This window comes from Oryctolagus cuniculus, chromosome 4 (genome assembly GCF_964237555.1).
Source record: "Oryctolagus cuniculus chromosome 4, mOryCun1.1, whole genome shotgun sequence".
Lineage (NCBI taxonomy): Eukaryota > Metazoa > Chordata > Mammalia > Lagomorpha > Leporidae > Oryctolagus > Oryctolagus cuniculus.
This window is the reverse complement of record NC_091435.1, coordinates 56772857-56795866: the sequence shown is the minus strand read 5'-3', so window position 1 is coordinate 56795866 and position 23010 is coordinate 56772857. Positions and strand designations below refer to the sequence as shown.

The window sequence follows — 23010 nt, the reverse complement described above, 5'->3', positions numbered from 1 at the left end:
CCTGGAAAGCCACAGAGAATTGATCAAGTACTTGGGCCTCTGCCACCTATGTGGAAGACCTGGATAAAATTCCTGTGTTCTTGCTTTAGCCTGGCCAAACTGTCGTAGCCATTTGGGAGGTGAACCAGCAAATGGATGTTCTCTGTCATAGAGCCTGTACATGTTATCATCCATGGAAAAGACTTCCCTGGTAGTTTCTGCCAATCCCTGCTGTGCCTTGGTCTGCATTTATATTGGTTTCCGCTGCCTTTATAGTGCTTTCTGTATGTTAGTATGTGTGTCCAAATTTCCATACTTTTGTAAGGACATCAATCATACTAGAGTCCATTGAATCCAGTATGACCTCACCTTTGTAGATTATGCCTAAAAAAAAATCCTGTTTCCAAGATGGATTTTTGGTGCAGTGATTAAGACACCACTTGGGACCCCACATCCCATATCACAATGCCTGGGTTGCAGTCTTAACTCTATTAGCAATTTCAGATTGCCCTCAATGTGTACCTTGGGAGGTAGCAAGTGATGTCCCAAGTAGTTGGGTCCTTTCTACCAGTGTGGAAGACCCAGATTGAGTTGCAGGCTCCTGGTTTTTGCCTGGCACAGCCCTAGCTGTTGTGGGCATTTGGCAAGTGAACCAGCTGATGGAAGTGAACTAGCAGATGAAGATCTTTCACTGTTTCTGCCTCTCTGCCTTTCATATGAAATAAATACTTAAAAAAAAAAGTAAACCTTAGAAGAAAGATTCCAAGATGGCAGAATAGAGAGAGAGCTTACTGTTCTAGTCTAGGGGAAGATAGTTTAAAAAAAGTGAAAGTGCAATCTCAGGGAAGAGTCAGGGAAAAAACTGCAGAGGCAATTACATGTAAATTAGAGGAACACTGTGTATCTACATGGAGTGAGTGGATGTGCACAACTCAGGACCCAGCAGCCAAGAGCCTCAGCACCAGCTTTGGAGAAAGAAGTGAGATCAGACTGCAGCAGCCCAAGCCACATACGATAAAGATTTGGGAAGAGCCTGGTGTGAGTCCAGCTTGGAAACCTGTGGGGGACAGTGTACCTACCAAACCAGAGGAAAAGGGTGGAGGGGGGGCACATATCTCTCTCGCTGATCACCTGGCACTGGCATCCTATAACTAGTCGAGAGAAGGCACGTGACATTTTAGACATATATAACAGTTGCACCAGCTTGTGTCCATACACCCATCAACCACAGATGCCTGAGTCTGGTTGGGATAATTGGGGGAGCTGGGTATCATGACTGTGGGAGTCTTGTGTGCTGGGACTGCGAAAATGGTGTAGCTGAGTGAAGGGCACAGAGTGTGGCTGGGTCTTTGGACCATCACTGTGGGTGGCTCCACATGCTCAGGGTTCCCTAAATCCCTGGTGAAGGTCATTGCTGAAGGATTCATGCTCACACTGAGGATTGCATGAATACTTTGTGTAGATCTTGTGGCAGCATGAATGAATATTGTTCCCACTGGGGTTACTGCCCAGGCATTGGTCTCCTTAGAGAGGAGATGAGTATGAGACTATACCAACAGAGCTGATCAAATCTCCCCTCTGATGAAAAAAAAAGAGAGATTTTTCCATGCCCAAACATGAGTGTCACCTTAGATACTCTCTTCACTCTGCAGCACTGAACAGAGCTCCCTGGCCACACACAGCACATGCCTCTGGGTATTCACTGAAAAAGCAGACACTCCACTAAACCACAGAGGCATAACCCAAAGATAAAAGCCACCAAGGGGGGGGGGGGTGTGTGTGTGTGTATCTATAGAAAAAAAAAAAAAAAGGTAATCTATGGAAGTGAACTTGACACTTTGAGATGCAATCAATGACTGAACAGCCCTTATCTCAACTGTTGAGAAACAGTTTTTTTTTTCATACTATGTTGAACTTTTTACCTGGTTTAGCGTTAATTGTATGTGTATATATTAATTGAAGATAGATCTTAGTAAAAAATAAGAATGGGAATAGGATAGGAAGGAGGAAGAAGGGTAAAAGTGTAGTTGGAAAGGCGGGCAAGGGGGTTGGGGAGAGAATCACAATGTTCCTAAAGTTGTATTTATGAAATGAATGATTTTTTATTCATTAAATAAAAGGTTTCTGGGAAAAAACTTACTTACAAATAAAGTCACATTACAGGTTTTTGTGGACAGGAATATTTAGGGGACACTCTTCGATGCTGTTGATCTGGTTTGACACTGGAAAAAAGCAAATCTACTGAACTTTCCAGTCTATATTCCTGAGCACTTTCTTCTAATTAGATGAAACTTGCAGTGCAGGTTATACAGCTGATAAGACTATGGACAAAGTTAAGGGCTTTAGCTTCTTTATGACAATGGAAAAAGAAAGGAGGGAAATAATATTCTAAAACATGAGTGAAGAAGCCTATAATACAATTCATTTAAGAAGCAGAAAATAAAATGATGTCTCTGAATTTCTCAGTGGTGATGATTTTGTCTTGTTCATTGGTTCATGTTTTCATTCACTCAACAAATACTTAATAAGATTCTATTAAATGCCATGTACTATTCTAAGGTATTGAAATAATCAGTAAACCAAACAGGAAAAAAAATGCCTTACTCATGTGAAGCTTGCATTCTAGTTGACCTCTTTTTTCTAAGATGTATTTATTCATTTGAAAAGCAGAGTTACAGAGAGGCAGAAGCAGAAAGAGAGAGAGAGAGAGAAATGTCTTCCATCCGGTTCATTCCCCAGATGGCCACAATGGTTGCAGCTGGGCCAATCCAGAGCCAAGACTTAGAAGCTTCTTCTGGGTCTCCTACATGGGTGCAGGGGCCCAGTAACATTTCAGGAAGAGCTGTAAATTTCCTTTTAGATTTGCTGCCTATTCCATACTAACCTCCTATTCAGGCCAGCTCTCTTCCAAGGCTAACTAGGTAACAGGAATCAACAGTGTACCTTCTAAGGAGCTTCACATCTCCCTTGTGATGCTTCTTCCAGTATCCCACATGAAATGACAGATAGGTCTGGGCCTCATATATACCTGCCCATACCTTAATGCCCACCTGATTATTATCAAGCCCCTACTGTTAGTTTCTATTTGCCTCTCAAAGGGAAAACTTCATCCTGGTTTGGATAGCAACTTTCTTAGGTCCTCTAATAATAACTTTGTCCTTTGTTTTAGACCCTGCATATTTAATCTGCTTATTACAATAGTTTTCTCCAAACTTGAAGCACTGAATTCTATTTGGCCATGCAAATGAAACCTAGAATGGGAGCAGTTTCTGCAAGCTAACACTGCCTCCCCCTCAAGAGGCCACCTCCTGCTGGAACCCCTTCCTTTCTGCTGGTACCTATTCCACCCCTCTCAGCTTGAAGAACCAGAGTAGTAGTTAGGGTCTATTCTTCTGGGGGAGGAAATGTGAGGAATCAGACAGGTTAATAGGCAGTTAGGTTGGTCTTGGTGGATATGAGGAGAGGGAAATCTCTTTGAGATGGTGCAAAATGTTTGTTTCCCCCAAAAGTTATCTTTAGCAAGAACAAAGTGCTGAATCCCACTGCATGTTTCTCCCCCAAAGCTGCCTTTGGCAAGACAAAGTGCCTATGCCACCTTATGAGTTTCTAGTTTTATCATGAGAATAGAAAAAAGTTACCTATCCCACCCTGCTAGTGCCAGTAAGATTACAAATACAGCCTTTTGATAGATTTTTTTTGTCCCAGCCTTTTAATTGTGCTTAAAAACTCCACCAGCCTATCTGGTTTGTCTTTCTTTGAACCCCCTTCCAGGCCACTTCAGCAGGAGGTTTCTGACTTAACCACATCTTGCTTTTCTCTGAAAATAAAAATCTAATCCTTCCTTTTATTGTGTAACTACAAATGCACATGACAATACTGAAGAAATGCAGAATAACAATAAAGAAATAAGAAGTTGGCATTTTGGAACAGTGGGTTAAGCCACTGTTTGTGATGCCAGCATCCCGTATCAGAGAGCCAGTTGGAGTTCCGGCTGCTCTGCTTTTGATCCAGCTCCGCTAATGTATCTGGTAAGATAGCAGAAGATAGACCAAGTTACTATTTGTTTAATTCTTTACTTAATGTAAGGTTAATATTATGAGTATAAAGTAAACTGAAAGTAGATCATTGTAAAAATTAAGAGTGAGAATAGGAGAGGGAGGAGGAAGAAGGGTGGGAGTGTGGGCAAGAGGGAGGGTAGGGTGGGAAGTGTCACCATGTTCCTAAATACGTATACATGAATTACATGAAATTTGTATATCATAAATAAAAATTTTAAAAAAGAATATAGGAAAGGCATTTCACAAAAGGGGAATGGCAAACAGGGAAGGTCCTTAGATTAAAGCAGGTGTACAAGAAATGAATGAAGCTCAACAAGAGCACAGTGAGAGACAGGGAGAACGTGGTTAATGAAACCAAATAATAAAAACCTTTGAAGGTCATGAGAAAAGGCTTGATCTTTTATCCAAAGTATGTCTCAATCTCGAGTAGACACGTTTTCTCTTTTCCTGTTCTTATATTACACTAAAAAATCCACTTTCTGCTTTTCAATTTTCTGTCATTCAGACTAACCCAAGCCTTTACCGTTTTCATATTCACCTCAAGTTCACCTTTTTTTGAAATACCACAGAAGCGTGACAGGCTTTAGAGTACTTCCTGGAACTTCTTGCCTCAGCTCTGCATTTTCTCAGGTCTCAGTTTAGGGTCTTGATCAGCACCCAGATCTGTGCTCATCGCTGCTGACAGAACACACATTTTCTCAAAAGGCAAAAAAAGGAAGCCATCATTCTGAGAAGAAAATAATAACCATTTTTAACAGGAAATATCCATTTTCAATCTGAACTCAGTACTTTTAGAACTGAACTAAATATAGAAATCATTTTATTCTTGAAAGAAAATATATAGAATGATGTCCTAGTATTTATTGAATTTCCAGAACAGGTTTCCAAGAAAAGTCTTAAAATCTTTATCTTATTGCCATTTGTGTTCAATGGATATCTCTTCAAGTCCAGGAAACTGTTCTCTTGTCTCCACCATGGATAAACATTTAATCAAAGCAGGTAAATCTAAAGCAGGCTTTGTGGCACAGAGTGCTAAGCCACCACTTGGGATTTGTTTATTCCAAGTTGGAGTATCTATTCAAGTATAGGCTGTTTGGCTTCCAACCCAGCTTCCTGCTAGTGCATCCTGGGAGGCTACAGATAATGGCTAAAGTGCTCAGGCTTCTGCCACCCTCATTGGAGACCCAGATGGAGTTCCAGGCTCCTGGTTTCAGCCTCGCCCAATGCTGGCATTTAGAGAGTGAAGCAGCAGATGGAAGATCTTTTCATTTTTCTATTTCTCTCTTTCACTCTGCTTTTCAAATAAATAGATAATGAACAAATAAATATTTTTTTCAGATGAGGCAAATATATATAACTTCTCTGATGAAGCCTTAGGTTTCTCACCCATAAAGTAAGCCTAATCAGCAGCCAGGATGAACACTGCTGCTGAGTCAGCTGAACCTAATTCTTATGCTGGCCATATTGGCTGTCTCAGGAAGGCAGTAGGCATTTTCTCAATAATTCAGTGGTGTGAACTTTGCCCAATGGCCTGTCTAATGGGAGGTTTCCCAGGCTGCTTGAGAAAGGCCTCCAGCATGGATAACTGGTGACTTATGGGAAATGGGAAATGGGAGCAGTTTACCTGGTTAGAATATAGTTCTATATTAGAACTATATTAGGGCCGGCGCCGTGGCTCACTTGGCTAATCCTCTGCCTGCAGCACCAGCACCCCAGGTTCTAGTCCCGGTTGAGGCACCAGATTCTGTCCCGGTTGCTCCTCTTCCAGTCCAGCTCTCTGCTGTGGCCCGGGAAGGCAGTGGAGGATGGCCCAAGTGCTTGGGCCCTGTACCTGCATGGAAGACCAGGAGGAAGCACCTGGCTCCTGACTTCGGATCAGCGCAGCACACCAGCTGTAGTGGCCACTTTGGGGGTAAACCAAGGGAAAAAGGAAGACTTTTCTCTCTCTCTCTCTCTCTCACTGTCTTTAACTCTCTCTCTCTCTGTCTCTGTCTCTCTCTCATTGTCTAACTCTGCCTGTCAAAAAATAAAAAAAAAAAAACATATCAGAATAGTTTACCTGGTTAGAATACAGTTAGAATATAGTTCTAACTCAAAATATTTTTTGTTCAGAAGATGCTTCCAGGGTCTTCTTAATATCTTCCCTGTAGCAGAGCATGATTATTAAATATGTAAACTTTGGTGTCAGGTAATCCAATATCCAGTCATTGTTCATCCACTCACTAGCTGTCATTTAACCTCTCATCTCTTCTTTCCCCCTTGTTTAAAAATGGAGAGAAGTGAGCTTGTTTCATCTGGTTGTTGTGAAAATTATGAGCTATTTCCTTTAATGTGGCATGTACATGACCCATGGTGTCAGTGAACATTCATTTCATCATCACTGTTAACCTTGAAGAGTGAAGAGTCACAACATAAGAATCTCTGCACATGATTAGGGGATTTCAATTATTCAGCTTCTACCTGTCAAAACTAAACATTTATGAATCAACCCGAAGAGGAGACTTAAACTAGGACAGAAACATTAAGACTTCCTTCTGATACCTAGTCTTCAGTGTGAGGCATTTTGTCCTCATATACACTTTTTGTACCTCTCCTTCTCTTTGTCCATTTGTTTGTGTTTTCTTTTCCCATATTAAGATCTGTTTCCTATATTAGGGATCTGTTTTGTGTCACAAAATCTTTATATATTTAAAGCCTTCTTTTCTACTAATTCCAGCATTGTATAATGCATGGAAACTAAAATTAGGCTCTAGTTTCAAGATCTTATCTTAGACTGTTCTAAAAATTAAATAATACATTGTGAAAATATGTGTAAACATCAAGTTTCTACAGAAATGTCAGCCATTATTACATTTACTGTTTACTTATATTCCTCAAATGTTATAAAACTGTGTCACTCAAACTGTACTGGGTAAACTAGCTTGACCACTTACAGTAAGGTCAGTGGTTGGACTCTGTTCTCCTATTTCTAACACCATTAGAGATGCCTTTGGAACAAGTCATAGAAACTGGAGATGAGCAATCAGCTATACGTGACAACTAAAGAGCATAGGTGTATAGTTTACTTTCAATAGTGTCCTTCCTATACAACTAAAAACATAAAAACACATCCAAAATATATAAATGTCAATGTAGCTCCTCCAGTTCAGTAAACAATGATCTTATAATAAGTACTTTGTTCAGCTTAAATAAATTCTAAAGATTCACAATGTGGTTTTAAAAATAATAATAATAGGGGCTGGTGCCATGGCTCACTTGGTTAATCCTCCACCTGTGGTGCCGGCATCCCATATGGGTGCCGGGTACTAGTCCCGGCTGCTCCTCTTCCAGTCCAGCTCTCTGCTGTGGCCCAGAGTGCAGTGGAGGATGGCCCAAGTGCTTGGGCCCTGCACCCGCATGGGAGACCAGGAGAAGCACCTGGCTCCTGGCTTCGGATCAGCAAAGCGTGCCAGTCTTAGCGGCCATTAGGGGGGTGAACCAACGGAAAAGGAAAACTTTTCTCTCTGTCTCTCTCTCTCACTAACTCTGCCTGTCAAATAAATAATAATAATAAAATAATAATAAATCTGCTTCTACCTGAATTACTCATATAACTCTTTTACCTGAAAATAATGTGAAATGACCAGGAATTCTCCAAAATAATTTAACATAGGATTAATATGCATGTGGCATGAAGAATAAAAGAGAAAGGGATAGGCATTTGGCATAGCAGTTAGAGATATCTGTATCCCATATCAAAGTGCCTGGGTTTCAGTTCCAGTTTCACTCCTTATTCTAACTTGCCCTGATGCACACTCTGGGAGGCAGCAGGTGATGGCTCATATATTTGAGTCCCTGCCACCCACACAGACACCTTGACTGAGTTCTCAGCTCCTGACTTCAGCCTGACCCAGCCCCAGCTGTCTCAGGCTCTCAGTCATTTGGGGAGTGAATCAATGGATAGAAGAGCCTGTCTCTCTCTCCCTCCTCACTCCCTCTCTCCCCTCCTCCTTTTCCCCTCCCCACCCCCAAATTAATAAACAAAATTTTAAAATAAAAGGAGAGATGTAGAGGTTATTCTGAATCTTATTGTTCCCTTTTTCCTTCTAGTGAAGCTAGCCTACTTCAGACCCTTGTTATATCAAGAGTGATTTAATAGGAAAGACTCCTAACCAGACTCCATTCCTCAAACATAAATGCACAGTACAAAGAACACACTCCATACATGTTAATTTGTGTCTTCACACAATCCCATCCTTCTTTCATATTCATTTGCTGAAACACTACTATGTTGGTTAATTCTCCTTGCCTCCAAACTTGCCAATATACAAAAACTAGTGTTACTATTTAAATATATTTAATTCATATAAATAAAGAATTAAACATCTTTAAATCTAAAAATAGAAATTCTTTTAAAAGAGGAAGATATTTCAGTTGTTTAAAAGAATAACAGTGGGCTGGTGCCGTGGCATTGTAGGCTAAGCATCTGCCTGTAGCATTGGCATCCCACATGGGCGCCAGTTCATGTCCCAGCTACTCCTCTTCCAATCCACCTCTCTGCTTATGGCCTGGGAAGGCTATAAAAGATGGTCCAAGTGCTTGGGCCCCTTCACCCACATTGGAGACCTGAGAGAAGCTCCTGGCTTCTGGCTTCAGATCAGCCTAGCTCTGGCTGTTGCAGCCATTTGGAGAGTGAACCAGCAGATAGAAGAACTTTCTCTTTGTCTCTCCCTCTCTCTGTAACTCTGCCTCTCAAATAAATAAATAAAATATTTAAAAGAATAATGCTTGAAGCTTCAATTAATTTGAAAAAGAAGTTACATAGAAAAAACAATGGTGTAAAAATTTAATATTTATTTAAAAAATCTAAAAAATAAAATATATGCCAATTTTTCAACAAATTTTTTTGCAGAGGGAACCTATCTATAGTACATAAAATAAATCAGATGAATTGATTAATCAAAAAATACAAATAAAATTCATACAAGAGGAAATATAATTTGCAAATAAATAAGTGGAATAAATGCTTAATGTGGTTAGTAATAAAAATATAAATTAAACAACGAGGCAGAAAAACAATTGTTAGCACAGGTTTAGAGTCAGATGCTGCCTCAAATCCTAGCTTTGTCACCCTAGTGGCCCAAAGATCTTTGGTCCATGTTTAATCTCTGAAGTTAAGTTCCCTCTCCATATGATCATATGCTCCTCACATAGCTATTCAAAGGATTAAATACCTAATGCAAAGTAACTACTTAATAAATGGCTGTTATTATAATGATTATTTTACCATTGTTCCTATCATGTAATTTGTAAGATTTTAACACAGCACTTAAAATCTCATTCAACAATTCCAAAGTTGTAAGAAAATCAGCACACCAATTCATTAATAGTGTCTTTTGAAATTGAATTAATTTCTCACTTATAGGTATAATCTATTGAACTCATAGAAGTAGAGAGTAAAATTGTGCTACCTAAGGACCAATGAAGTATAGAGGGCTGATGTAGCAAAGATGAAGGTCAAGGATACAAAATTGTAGTTAGATAGGAAGAATCAGTTCAAGAGATCTATTGTAAAATACGGTAACTATAGTTAATAACAAGTTATTGCATTCTCTAAAATTAGGAGAGGAGAATTTAATTGTTTTCAGTTTAAAAACAAGAGTTTTGTGAGGTATTGCATGTGTTAATTAGCTCTATTTAGCCATCCCACAAAGTATACCTATTTCAAAACATGTAGCACATGATAAATATATATAACTGTTGACTATTTTATCAATTTAAATAAATATGAAAAATGGCCATATATGTTTGTGACTATACCCTAGAATAACAAGAAAATTTGAAATAGGCATCATAGCACTATTTATAAAGTTGAAGCAGCAACTTAAATATTTGACAATTCAAATATGTTTATTAAATTCATACCCCAGTGGAAGATTATGAGAAACAGCTCATTCATTCATTCACTTTTTTTAAATTTATATATTCATTTGAAATTCAGAGTCACACAGAGAGAGAAGGAGAGGCACAGAGAGAGAGAGAGAGAGAGAGAGAGAGGTCTTCCATTCACTGGTCCATTCTCCAATTGGCCAGAATGAGCAGGAACTTCTTCAAGGTCTCCCACGTGGGTGCAGGGGCCCAAGGACTTGGGCCATCTTCTACTGCTTTCCCAGGCCAAAGCAGAGAGCTGGATCAGAAGTAGAGCAGCCGGGACTAAAACCGGTGCCCATGTGGGATGCCGGCACTGCAGGCAGCAGCTTAACCTGCTATGCCAAAGTGCCGGCCCCCATTTATTCACTTTTTAGACTTCATATTTAAATAATTCCAGTGCCTGATTCGGCAGCACATATACTAAATAATTCCAAAAATATTTGAATTGGTTGGAATATATAATTTAAAAGACAGAAAATAACTGCAGAATGACATTCAGTGAAGTATTCTTTAACAGCAAAAAAGAGGAACAAAGCCTAAGGAGACTAACACAGTTGTATATTCATTCAATTAAATATTATGCAATATCAATACTGTTTTTAAAAGGATTAGAATAGGCTTATGCAATAAGGTGTACTTTCTTTTTTTTTTTTTTTTTTTTTGGATTGTATTTTCACTATATTTAATTAGTAAGTATCCGTTGAAACCTACTTGTACTTCCTTCCACAAACATTTCTCTAGAATTACTTTGGTCTGTGACACATGCTGGTTTACAAATACAACTACTTGATCATTCTATGATACTTCCTGGAACATATCTCAGTGGCATACCTATTCATTCATCAATTCAAAGGCACATATAAAAGCTGACAACAACAAACCAAGCATGGTCCTGGGAGCTTGGGACACAAAAAATAGTAAGATTTGATGACTAATCATCATTCAATTTACAATCTAGGCAACAGAGCCACACGGTAAATACAATGGAGGTAACTATATATCAGAAGTCAACAAGGCCCTTAGTTACACAATTGATTATTTTCCATAAAACCGTACTTAGCTATCCAAGTGTTATTTGTTGATTATTGAATTGATTGAATTCAGGTAAACTAAATTGATGCATCCATTTAACTGAGCAAATGATCCAATTAGAAATTTTAGAATGCTTGGTCATATCATCAATTTAATGGAAAGCAACTGACTTACTTCTATTGCTAAAACATGATAAAACAATTGGCCAAGAAAACATCAGTACATCTTGAGGGACAGGAATACTTTTTTGTAGATCATTGTAAAAATCAAGAGAAATAGTGAAAAAGAAAAGAGGAGGAAGGGTGGAAGCATGGACGGGAGGGAGAGTATGGTGGAAAGTATCATTTTTCTACTGAATTTGTACATATGAAATACATGAAATCTGTTCACCTTAAAAAAATTAAAAATAAAGAAGTAAAGGGGTGTATTTAAACATCAACTTTCCCTCCCTTCAAATAAAAAGTTTTTCATAATTTCATGTGCATAAATATGATCTGAAAAATTATTAAAAATACAAATCTAGTACCTATGGTGGGTGTCTGGAATAAGTACCTAAAGTTTTTCAGATCCAGTAGACTAAACCTTAAAAATACATGACATCAGGCTGGCGCTGTGGCTCACTAGGCTAATCCTCCCCCTGCGGCGCCAGCACTCCGGGTTCTAGTCCCGGTTGGGGTGCCGGATTCTGTCCCAGTTGCTCCTCTTCTAGTCCAGCTCTCTGCTGTGACCTGGGAAGGCAGTGGAGGATGGCCCAAGTGCTTGGGCCCTGCACCTGCATGGGAGACCAGGAGGAAGCACCTGGCTCCTGGCTTCGGATCAGCGCAGCGCACCGGCTGTAGCAGCCACTTAGGTGGTGAACCAACGGAAAGGAAGACCTTTCTTTCTATCTTTCTCTCTCACACTGTCTATAAGTCTCTCTCTGTCTCTCTCTCTCACTAACTCTGCCTGGCAAAAAAAAATTTTTTTTTAAATACATAACATCAAATAATATAATAAACATATTTTGAGTAGATAACATTCTATCACAATGATAGCTTCAAATATAGTACCCTACAAACTGTTGAAATCTTTACTTAACATGTACTAAATTGATCTTCTGTATATAAAGAGAATTGAAAATGAATCTTGATGCGAATGGAATGGGAGAGGGAGTGGGAGATGGGAGGGTTGCGGGTGGGAGGGAAGTTATGGGGGAGGAAGCCATTGTAATCAATAAACTGTACTTTGGAAATTTATATTTATTAAATAAAAGTTTAAAAAAAAACAGTACCCTAAGAAAAACACTTTTACAAAATAGTCAAAAGAGAAAAGTGTAAATATATTTCCTGCTTAAGAAATGTCATTGTGGGAAGATTGGTGCAGTGGCATAGTGGGTAAAGCTGCTACCTGCAGTGCTGGCATCTCATATGGGCTCTGGTTTCAGTTCCAGCTGCTCCACTTCCGATCCAGATCCCTGCTATGGCCTGGGAAAACATTAGGAGACAGCCCAAGTGGTTGGGTCCCTGCACCCGAGTGGGAGACCTAGAAGAAGCTCCTGGCTCCTGGCTCCTGGCTCCTGGCTCCTGGCTCCTGGCTTCTAGCTTCAGATCTGCACAGCTCTGGCCGCTGTGGCCAACTAGGGCATGAACCAGCAGATGGAAGACCTCTCTCTCTCTCTCTCTCACTCTCTCTCTCTCTCTCTATTCCTCAACTGAAATTGAAATCTCTCTCTCTCTCTCTGCCTCTCCTTCTCTAACTCTGACTTTCAAATAAGTAAATAAATCTTTTTAAAAAATAAATGAATTAACCTGTAAAACTACACAGAACAAGAGATATGGTTCAGTAGTTTAGTTTCCTTATACCTCTATGAAAATATGACATGCTAAATCTTGCTGAGTCGACCAACTAATACATGTTTTGACCTCATGGGAAGAGAAGCTATAAAAGAATGAAACATTTCAGTTGAGGAAATAAATGTCCACACAAGACATAGTACAAACCACAAGCATGAATGGCAACTGGTAACCTGATTATCAATCACAGTAAGAAGGAAAGCAGAGAGAAAGAACAACTAAACGCTTCATGAACCCAGCAAGGTTGATGAGTTGGCAGATGAAGTCTTTGTGAAAAGGTGTAAAAGCAACATGTTTCTGTGTGGGAGCAAACTGTTGAAATCTTTACTTAATGTATGTAAACTGATCTTCTGTATATAAAGAGAATCAAAAATGAATCTTGATGTGAATGGAAGGGGGGAGGGAGTGGATAATGGGAGGGTTGCGGGTTGGAGGGACGTTATGGGGGGGAAGCCATTGTAATCAATATTCTGTACTTTGGAAATTTATATTCATTAAATAAAAGTTAAAAAAAGCAACATGGAAAATAATTTTTAAAAGATTTATTTATTTGAAATGAAGAATGACACAAAGAGAGAGAAAGAACACAGAGAGAGAGAGAGACAAAGAGAAAGATCGCCTGTCCAAAGGGTTCACTCCCCCAGTACAACACCCAGCGCCCAATCCCAAGATGAAGTCAGGAACTCCATTCCAGTCTTCCCCAAGGGTGGAAGGAATGCAAATACTTGGGCCATGTTCTGCTATCTTCCCAAGCACATTAGCAGGAAACTGATTAGAAGTGAAGTATCCAGGATTTGAAGAGGCACTCCAGTAAAAGAAACAGGCATCATAAGCCTCGGTTTAACCCACCTCACCATACCCAAGGGAAAACCATCTTAGCGATAAAGTAGAGACTTTACCAGGTATGAGACCCAGAAGAAAAGAAGCTAATGAATGGCCAATGATTGTTGATGGGGGGATTTTAATGTTTAACTTCTTCTTTGTCATTTTTTTCATTAGGAATAGACAGGGTAGAAAAGATGTCCTATTCCAACACATGTGGCTACTGAGCACCACCTAAAATATGTTGGTCAAAGCTCAGATGTACTGTTAAGTGTAAAATACACTTTATATTTCAAAGAGTTGTCCCCCGTCTCAAAAAAAATAAATAAAATAGGAGTATGTAAAATACATCATGAATATACTTTTACTGATTTTAATAAATTATACATTGAAATAATGTTTGGGATATCTGGATTAAATAAAATCTGTTGTTTAAATTATTTTCACCTGTTTCTTTTGTATTCTTTGAAGGTAGTTACTAAAAATTTCAACCTACATGTCAGGCTCATATTATGCTTCTAAAGGACAGCATTGCTTTAGTTTCCCCAGCAGCAGTCCTTAGAAGTTTATTGCTGTTCTAACAGAAAATCTAGGAGATAACTGAAAGTTGAAGTTGTAGGTAAGAAAAGTAGGAAAAAAATGGATTAATCAATGAGATGTGGTAGAAGAGAAATCAATAGGTGAAAGAAATATATAATAATTATTATGTATTCACTGATAAATACATTAGAAGTTTTTAATCTAAAATGTCACCATGATCACAAACAAATCAATTAGATAAAATTCAAAACTCTGGGCTTTGTGCCTGATGTAGAAGTTGTATTAAAATTGTACTTCTTTTCTGTTCTCATAACTCTTTCTGAATATTGAAAGTTCTCAGTGACCTCATGTTCCTGCTGATCGCAAGCTTAGAGATTATCTGATAGCTTCATAATGGATTTTTTACCCACTCAGTCTGGCACCCTCAAAACTGAACACAGTTCATGCACATAATAAGTGCTCAATAAATATTTGCTGAATGGGTGGAGGATATAATTCCCGAAGTATGGCTACACACAGAAGAGTAAAGAACAAGACTTCCATAGAAAATTTTCCCCTCTAGAAACTGAAAGTGTCAATAAAATCCCTAGCTACCCAAAAGATTAGCCCAAATATACTTTAGTGCATTCTAGAAAACACTGGTATTTCAATGTGAATAATCACCTTTATAAAACAGAAGTATGAAATAGAGCCGATAATACTATGTGAAAGCAAACATGAAATATATAGTATACTCCTTTCACATTTTTGCTAAAAATGAGAAATTCCACAGAAAAAGTTTTACTAGACCATTCCAGTAAGTAAAATACCATCAAGCTTACAATTTGTTTACAATTCTCCAACCTCAAAATTTGTATTTTGCTGACTTAATCCTATTTTAATTAACATAGCTTGGTATTAGCATGGAAATTCTGGGAAAATTCCAAGTAGCACTGGGAAGTGGTATGATCTAATCACATTTTTTTTTTCCCTGTTTCTGTTCTGGCTACAATAACATCCAGCTGGGTGTAGCAATAGATTCAGTCAACTGGTTCAGTGATCTTTCAACTAAGGACCTCACTCATCACAGGCCCTGAAGATTCCATCACAGTACTCATCCCATGAGCTCATTCCTCTCCCTTACTATAATTATCTCCCTCCCTCCCCAGTTTTTTTTTATTTTATTTAATGTATACAATTTCATGTATGCAGATTTTGGAACATAGTGATACTTCCAACCCTACCTTCTCTCCCACCCATGCTCCCACCCTTCTTCCTCCTTCCTCTCCTAATCCCTCTTTTTATTATTACAATGACCTACTTTCAGTTTACTTTATACTCATAAGATTAACCCTACACTAAGTAAAGAGTTCAACAAATAGTAAGAAGGAAAAAAAAAAAAAAAAAAAAAAAAAAAAAAACCTTTTCAGGATTGTAAACAATCATGGGAGCTCAAAATCCTATATTTCATTCCTATATACCACATTTTTGGTACTCCATTAGTTACCACAGATCAGGGAAAACATACGGTATTTGTCTTTTTGGAACTGGCTTAAAGATAGATTGAATTGTTTGAAAGGTAGAGCAACAGAGAGGCAGGGAGGGAGGGAAGGGGGGGAGACAGAGAAAGAAAGAGAGAGAATCTTCCATCTGCTGGTTCACTCCCCAAATCACTGCAACAGCCAAGACTAGACCAGGCTACAGCCAGGAGCCAAGAACTCTATCCAGATCTCCCACATGGATGCCAGGAGCCCCAATACTTGGGCCATCCTCTGCTTTGATCTGGGATGATATCATTGCAACCAATCTCCCCACCCCCAGAAATTGATCCGCTATCGTTCTACAACAGATGGCCTTGGATAACGTGAGTTCCATAAGCAAGCCCATGCTCAATATAAAAATGCTCCTGTCCTCTGACCCAGCTGCTCGGGTCTTTCCACCTAACAGGAATTCTCATTGCAAATGAGCCTGCCAGTCTTCACTCTTCTCTTGATTTAATGGCAGAAATTGTTTCCTACCCACTCCATGTAGAAATCAATCACTACTCCTGTTTTCATTTCCCTTTTTCTATTTCTCGTCTTCACTACCATATTTGTACAGTGAAAGATTCCTTCCCCCTGCCCTTCTTCCTCTCTGTACAACAAGAATGTCCAGAGAGATTCACCACAGCAGCTCAGTTCTTTCACCTACAGCATAATGGTAAATATTAGTGGTTAATTGATATGGGCAAAGACTGTTTTGCTCTTGGATCATTAGACTGCTTTGACTGGTGTTTATGTAGTTTCCCAAATGTCTTACTGCAATCTGAATACACCTACACCCTCACAGTCCAAATTTCCTGTAATCTCAAACATCCTAAAGGTCTTTCTTTTTATGATTTTAAATTTTATTTATTTGAAAGGCAGAGATATAGAGAAACAGACGAGATCTTCAGTCCACTCGTTCATTCCCAAAATGTTACAACAGCCAGGGCTGCTAGTGCCAGGAGCTAGAATTTCAATCCAGATCTCCCGATGGGTGTTAGGGACCCAACTTCTAGGACCATCACCTACTAAATCCCAGGTAGTACATTATCAATAAACTAGAAATGGTAGTGGAACCAGGACTCTCAGTTTTGGGCATACTGGATATGGGCAACCCAAGTGGCATCTTAACTGCTGTTCCTAATGCCTCTTGCAAGATCTTTATTTTAAATGAAATTTCAGTCCTTCTCAAAAGCACAACGGTTCTCCTAATGTTAGTTTTGAAATACAAGATTTAGAAATATGGTCTGGAAACCTCGTGGTGATTTACTGAAGCCTAATAGGTATGTAACTCAGTAGATTTTAACATGTTCTAGAAATACGTAAAACTCATCAATTTTCTAAGTCTCTCCTGGAAAAAAAAAAAGATTGTAAGCCTTCTACCATGAGATATATAACACTCTGTAATTCTATTGTCTTTATCTTGAGCCTCTCATATTTTATAAACATCATATATGTGGTCTCCTAGGGTCCAGAAGATGTTTTTCTCAAACTCATGTTAAAAACAGCTAAACTTCTCAACCAATTCTCACACTTACCATCTATTTTATTGATTCAAATTAAGTTAATCTTTCCACTAATTTCAAAGTTCCTTGAGCTACACCATTACAAAGGATCACAACATAATGGCTCTGTAATTAATAAATACATATGGGTGATGTCTCGAATGCTTGGGCCCCTGACACCCATGTAAGACCTAGATAGAGCCCTGGGCTTCTGGCTTCAACTTGGCCCAGCCCTGGCTGCTGTAGGCATTTGGGGAATAAACCAGCAGACTTCTCTCCCTTCATTCCTCTCTCCTCTCCGTCTCCTCTCTCTGCCTTCCAAGTAAATGAAAATGGTTTTCCAAAATTGTTGCCCATGATCTTTAAACAAAAATAAAATACAAAAATCTCTGCAATACCTTGTGATGCCTGGAGTACCCTAATTTTTGACCATCAGAAATCTGAGTGTGCTACTGAATATAAACTCTGTACACCCTTCTGCACCTTTAAGTTCAGTGGTTCTCTGTACCCGAGACATGCCTGACAAGGACAGATCCCTTAGCAACCCTGACCCTCCAATTGGAAGGCCTGTTACTAATCCTACTGCCTTAGATCTAGTGTTATGGATTGAATGTTTATGCTCCCCCCAAATTCACATATTCAGTAATACTGAGTCAGCAGTAGGTAACTTTTTTACTTCCTTAGGAAATAAAATACTTGAAACATGCATTCTTCTTTTTTCAGATAGTAAATTAGAATTTTAATTTTTTTTTTTTTTTTGACAGGCAGAGTTAGACAGTGAGAGAAAGAAACAGAGAGAAAGGTCTTCCTTTTTCCCTTGGTTCACCACTCAAGTGGCCACCACAGCCAGCATGCTGTGGCCGGTGCGCTGGGCCAATCTGAAACCAGGAGCCAGGTCTCCCATGAGGGTGCAGGGCCCAAGGATTTGGACCATCCTCCACTGCACTCCGGGGCAACAGCCAGAGAGCTGGCCTGGAAGAGGAACAACCGGGACAGAATCTGGTGCCCCAACCGGGACTAAAACCCAGGGTGCCAGCACCGCAGGCGGAGGATTAACCTAGTGAGCCGTGGCACCAGCCAATTTATTTTCTTTAAAATAGTTATTTATTTATTTGAAAGGCAGAGTTTGAGAGAGGGAGAGGCAGAGGCAGAGGCAGAGGCAGCGAGAGAGAAATCTTCCATCTACTGGCTCACTTCCCAAACGGCTGCAACAGCCAGGCTGAAGCTAGGAGCTTCACTCAGGTCTCCCGTGAGGGTGCAAGGGTCCAGGCACTAGATACAAGCTCTATTGCTTTCCCAGGTACACTGGCAGGGAGCTGGATGGGAAGTGGAGCAGCTGGGACTCAAACTGGTGCCCATGTGGAATCCCAGCCTGCAGGCAATGGCATCTTTTTATAAATTAAAAGTGTATCATCATCAAAGTTTCTTGGTTTACACAATTATTTCTGATGCAAAGTTTTTAAACGTCTGTCAGAATCATTATTGCGCTTTTGTTTTTGTTTTAGTTGTACATATTTCAACACACATTTTATGACATCACAGAACTACAGATTCTGGGCCAGAATAAAATTTCACAGATCATCTATTCAGTCTCATGCTGGCAAAAGCACTTTATGCACAGAGGTACTATAATCACAATGAGCATTTAACTTCCTCAGGCCCCTCCAAATGAAGTTTTTTTACTTTTTTTTTTCTTTTAAAGATTTATTTTATTTATTTGAAAGAAAGAGTTACAAAGAGAGGTAGAGCCAGAGAGAAAGGGAGAGGTATTCCATTCCGCTGATTTAGTCCCCAAATGACCGCAATGGCCAGAGCTGAGCTGATCTGAAGCCAGGAGCCAGGAGCTTCTTCTGGGTCTCCCATGCAAGTGCAGGGGCCCAAGGACTTGGGCCATCCTTTACTGCTATCCCAGGCCATAGCACAAAGTTGGATCGGAAGAGGAGCAGCCAGGACTCAAACCAGCAGCCATATGGGATGCCAGCACTGCAGGTTGGGGCTTTAACTCACTGGGCCACACTGCTGGTCCCTCGACTTCTTAGTGAAGTCATTCTCCCTCTGCAACCAACCACATCTTACAGATTCATAGTTTTTCAAAGTTGAAAGAAAAAAAAAAAGACATGTAGGATCATCTGTGTTAGTGGTTCTCTGGGGATATCCACACTTAAGTAAATGACATCCCCACCAATAATATGGACTCACTGCTCATTTACCTCTCTGTCTCTGTCCTTCCGCTCAGGAGCTCACTTGAGAGTAACTATGTAGCAGCAGAAATTTTCTCAAATTGGTCAACTGGATCACACTCTACTAACTGTCACTGGTTAATGCCCCAAGCAGCTCAAAAGTAATTACCTTGTCTAATTTTTAGGAATCTCTCATCTCTGACTACCCAGCACTTGTCTATTCTGAAGCTATGGGCAATGCATGAGGGCAGATGAGCTTATCATCATTTCAAGCTCAGATGGGTATGTATCAATAATTAACGATAGCCATAGCAGATGTATATGGTTTTTGCTATTCATTATTAGTAATAACCATACAACTGAAAAAGGAATTACACAGATATATAACAAAAAATCTCTTTCTTGGTTATTGATAGCTTAATTAGCTCATAAAAAATACTGACAGGCACAATTGCATTATAAATTCAAGTAGAAAGAAGTTTCAATACCTCAGTGTCATTTTGATTTAAAAACTGTATTGTCTCTTAAACTGGCTTTAGAAAAGTAGAAAGAAACCAAATCTCATTGCCTTGCTAAAGACAGGATTCATCTAAAAATTTATCTCCCAAAGCTTGGTGGGCTGCAAAGTAAAGACCTTCTTCACTGGAAAAGCATTAATGTGAGGAAAATTCCTTTTGTCAGTCAAGATTCATCCAGGAAACCAGAAACCATATGAAGCATTTTCTACAGATGTGGTACTTAATTTTAGACATCAATTTGACTACATTAAGGGATATCCAGATAGTTAATGAAGCATTTTGAAGGTACTTCCAAAAAGTCCAAAAAAATATAATTGAAAGAGAACCATAATTTTGTGGGAGAAAAAACTAATATCCATGCATAGCATAGTGAGTAGGAAAGATCTGTCCCCACCTAGTGTGCAAAGTCATCATTCAATAGGCCAAAGCCCAAAAAGATAAAAAGACAAAAGGAAAGTAAAAGTGTTCCTTCTTCTAGAGCTCACACATCCTCCCCCCTACCTCCTGTGGAAGGACTCAGATTCTCCAGTCTTGGATCTGAGATATGCACCAGCAATAAAGGAGCTCAGCTGCCAACTGACAGTTGCTCCACTGACTTCTCTAATTCTGAGGCCTTTGGACTTAGACTGAGCTACACTACAAGCTTCTTTGATTCTCCACCTTGCAGACTTCTCAACATCCAAGTCCTTTAACAAATCCCTTCTCATATACTACATATATATAAATGTATCTTTTTATATGGAGACATAAATCAATCTACCTATCTTCAGTCTCTATATATTTATATTGATTGATAGATTTATTCTTTTTTAACATTTATTTATGTATTTGAAAGACAGTGTTACAGAGAGAGAGGAAGAGACACAGAAAGATCTTCAATCTGCTGATTCATTCGACAAATTGCCACAATGGCCAGGTCTGGACAAGGTCAAATCCAGGAGCCAGAAACTTCATCGAGGACTCCCATGTGAGTGGCAGGGGACCAAATACTTGGGTCATCTCATGCTACTTTTCCAAGTGCATTAGCAGGGAGCTGGATCAGAAGTGGAGCAGGTGGAAACTCAAGCTGGTGCCCATTTGGGATGCTGGTATAACAGGCAGCAGCTTAACCCACTGTGCCACAAGATTAGATAGTCAGACAGATAGATAGATAGATCAGTCTTTTCTTTTGGTTCAGTCTCTCTGGAGAATCCTGAATAATATACCAGGAATGGATTCCAAATAAGGAATTGGGTGTTTATAAAACTGTTGGGAAGACTGAACAAGCAAAAGTAAGGAAAAGCACCGGTATGTTTCAGGTTTATGGCCACAGAGAGAAAGCAAGCTGCTATGCCACTCAAAAGCAAAACCATGCCAGTAGCTACTGCCAAATTCTCAGCTCCCATGACTCCAAAATGGTTGAAATATCAACCACTCACTGGGAAGCCTACCCATTCATCCATCACCATTGCCAGAGGACCAAAAATAGCAAGATCTGCCTCTCTTCCACATTTCCAGTCCCATGCAAGAGCATCTCATCTCATTGGCAAAGCCCTGCCAGTTTGAAATGCTGCTAAGCAACAGAATTCAAGCAGCATTGTTCCCAGGCTTTCAGCTTCAAAACCCAGAACAGAGCCTAACAGGTGTAGAAGAGAGCAGACAAGTCTAACATCAGAATTATTCCAGTAGATAAGTGAGTTTCTAAAGCCCATCCGCACCACCAGAGACCCCAGGATAACCCCTTCTTTTGTCAGAGATATCTCTAAAATGACAAATTGCCTTTCAACCACATACAAATCATCTCCTAGGTCTTCTATGACCCCAGAAGGTGAAATAATCTACTGCCAAAGACCAGAGAAAATACTTCAAGCCAATAAAAGCTTGTAGTCCCAACATTTGAGCCTCCCATCTATGAAAGGAACCTCATGCAAAATGTTAATGAAACATATCCTTTGATCATAAAAAAATTCTTCATAAAAGTACACCAAGAAGAAAAGAGGATTGCTTCCCTGAAAGGCTAATGCATTGCATATGAAAGAGTTATATGTGCCTCCATAATCATTGCAGTACAAGTCACAATAGCTAAGATATGGAATCAACCCAGATTTCCATCAACTGTTGGTTGGATAAAGAAAGCATGGTCTATATACACTATGGAGTACTATTCAAATGTAAAAAAAAAAAAAATGAAATCCTGTCTTTTGCAACAAGATGGATGCAACTGAAAACCATTACACATAGTGAAATTAGCCAGTCCCAAACAAATATCATGTTTTCCCTGATACAAGGTAACTAACAGAGTACCTGAAATGTAATGGATTGGAGTGAAATAGATATTTTCTAAGATTTTATTTATTTACTTAGAGGCAGAATTACAGATAGAGAGAGGGAAGACAGAAAGATCTTCCATCTGCTGGTTCACTCCCCAAATGCCCCCAGTGGCTGGAGCTGGGTCAACGTGAAGCCTGGATCCAGGAGCCTCATCCAGGTCTGCCACGTGGGTGCAGAGGCCCAAACACTTGGGCCATTATCCACTGCTTTCCAAGGCCATAAGCAGAGAGCTGGATTGGAAGAGGAGCAGCCAGGGTGAAATAGACACTTTGAGATTAGATGATTGTTTACAGCCCTTGTCTCTTCCACTGAGGAAGTATTTGTTGTTTGTTTTTTCTTTTCTTTTTTCTTTATACTATTTGTTGAAATTTTTTACTTAGTGTAGGGTTAACTATATGATCATTAAATAAACTGAAAATAGACCTTTGTAAAAATTAAGAGTGGGAATGTGAAAGGGAGGAGGAGGAAGTCTTGGAGTGTGGGCGGGCGGTGGGGGAGGGGGGAGTTCACTAAAGTCCTAAATCTGTATATATGAAATACATGAAACTTGTATAGCTTAAATAAAATTTTAAAAAAGGCTAAAACAGTCTTCCTAAAGTTCTTAAGCAATATTTAGTTTTGTTTTCTAGATAGATAATTAAATCATTTAGAGAAAAATGACAACGTATTTGATAACTGCCCCAAAAACAATTCTTTAGAAAGGCATCAAATTGTTTTTCTGATTTGATTTGCCTGTCTGTCTGTCTGTCTCTTCCTTTCTCTCTCTCTCTCTCTCTCTCTCTCCCTCTGGTTTTACATACTGAACTTGCTTTTATTCTTTCA

General features: G+C 39.4%; 1 long non-coding RNA gene across 1 annotated transcript in view; it reads right to left on the bottom strand.

The window, feature by feature from the left end:
* The window catches only part of LOC127482955 (uncharacterized), a 78928-nt gene extending 72936 nt beyond the window's left edge, over positions 1-5992 (bottom strand). Inside the window, exon 1 of the long non-coding RNA XR_011387830.1 lies at positions 4576-5992. This is a non-coding gene — a long non-coding RNA (uncharacterized lncRNA). The remainder of the gene's footprint in view (positions 1-4575) is intronic.
* Between the last annotated feature and the right edge of the window lie 17018 nt (positions 5993-23010).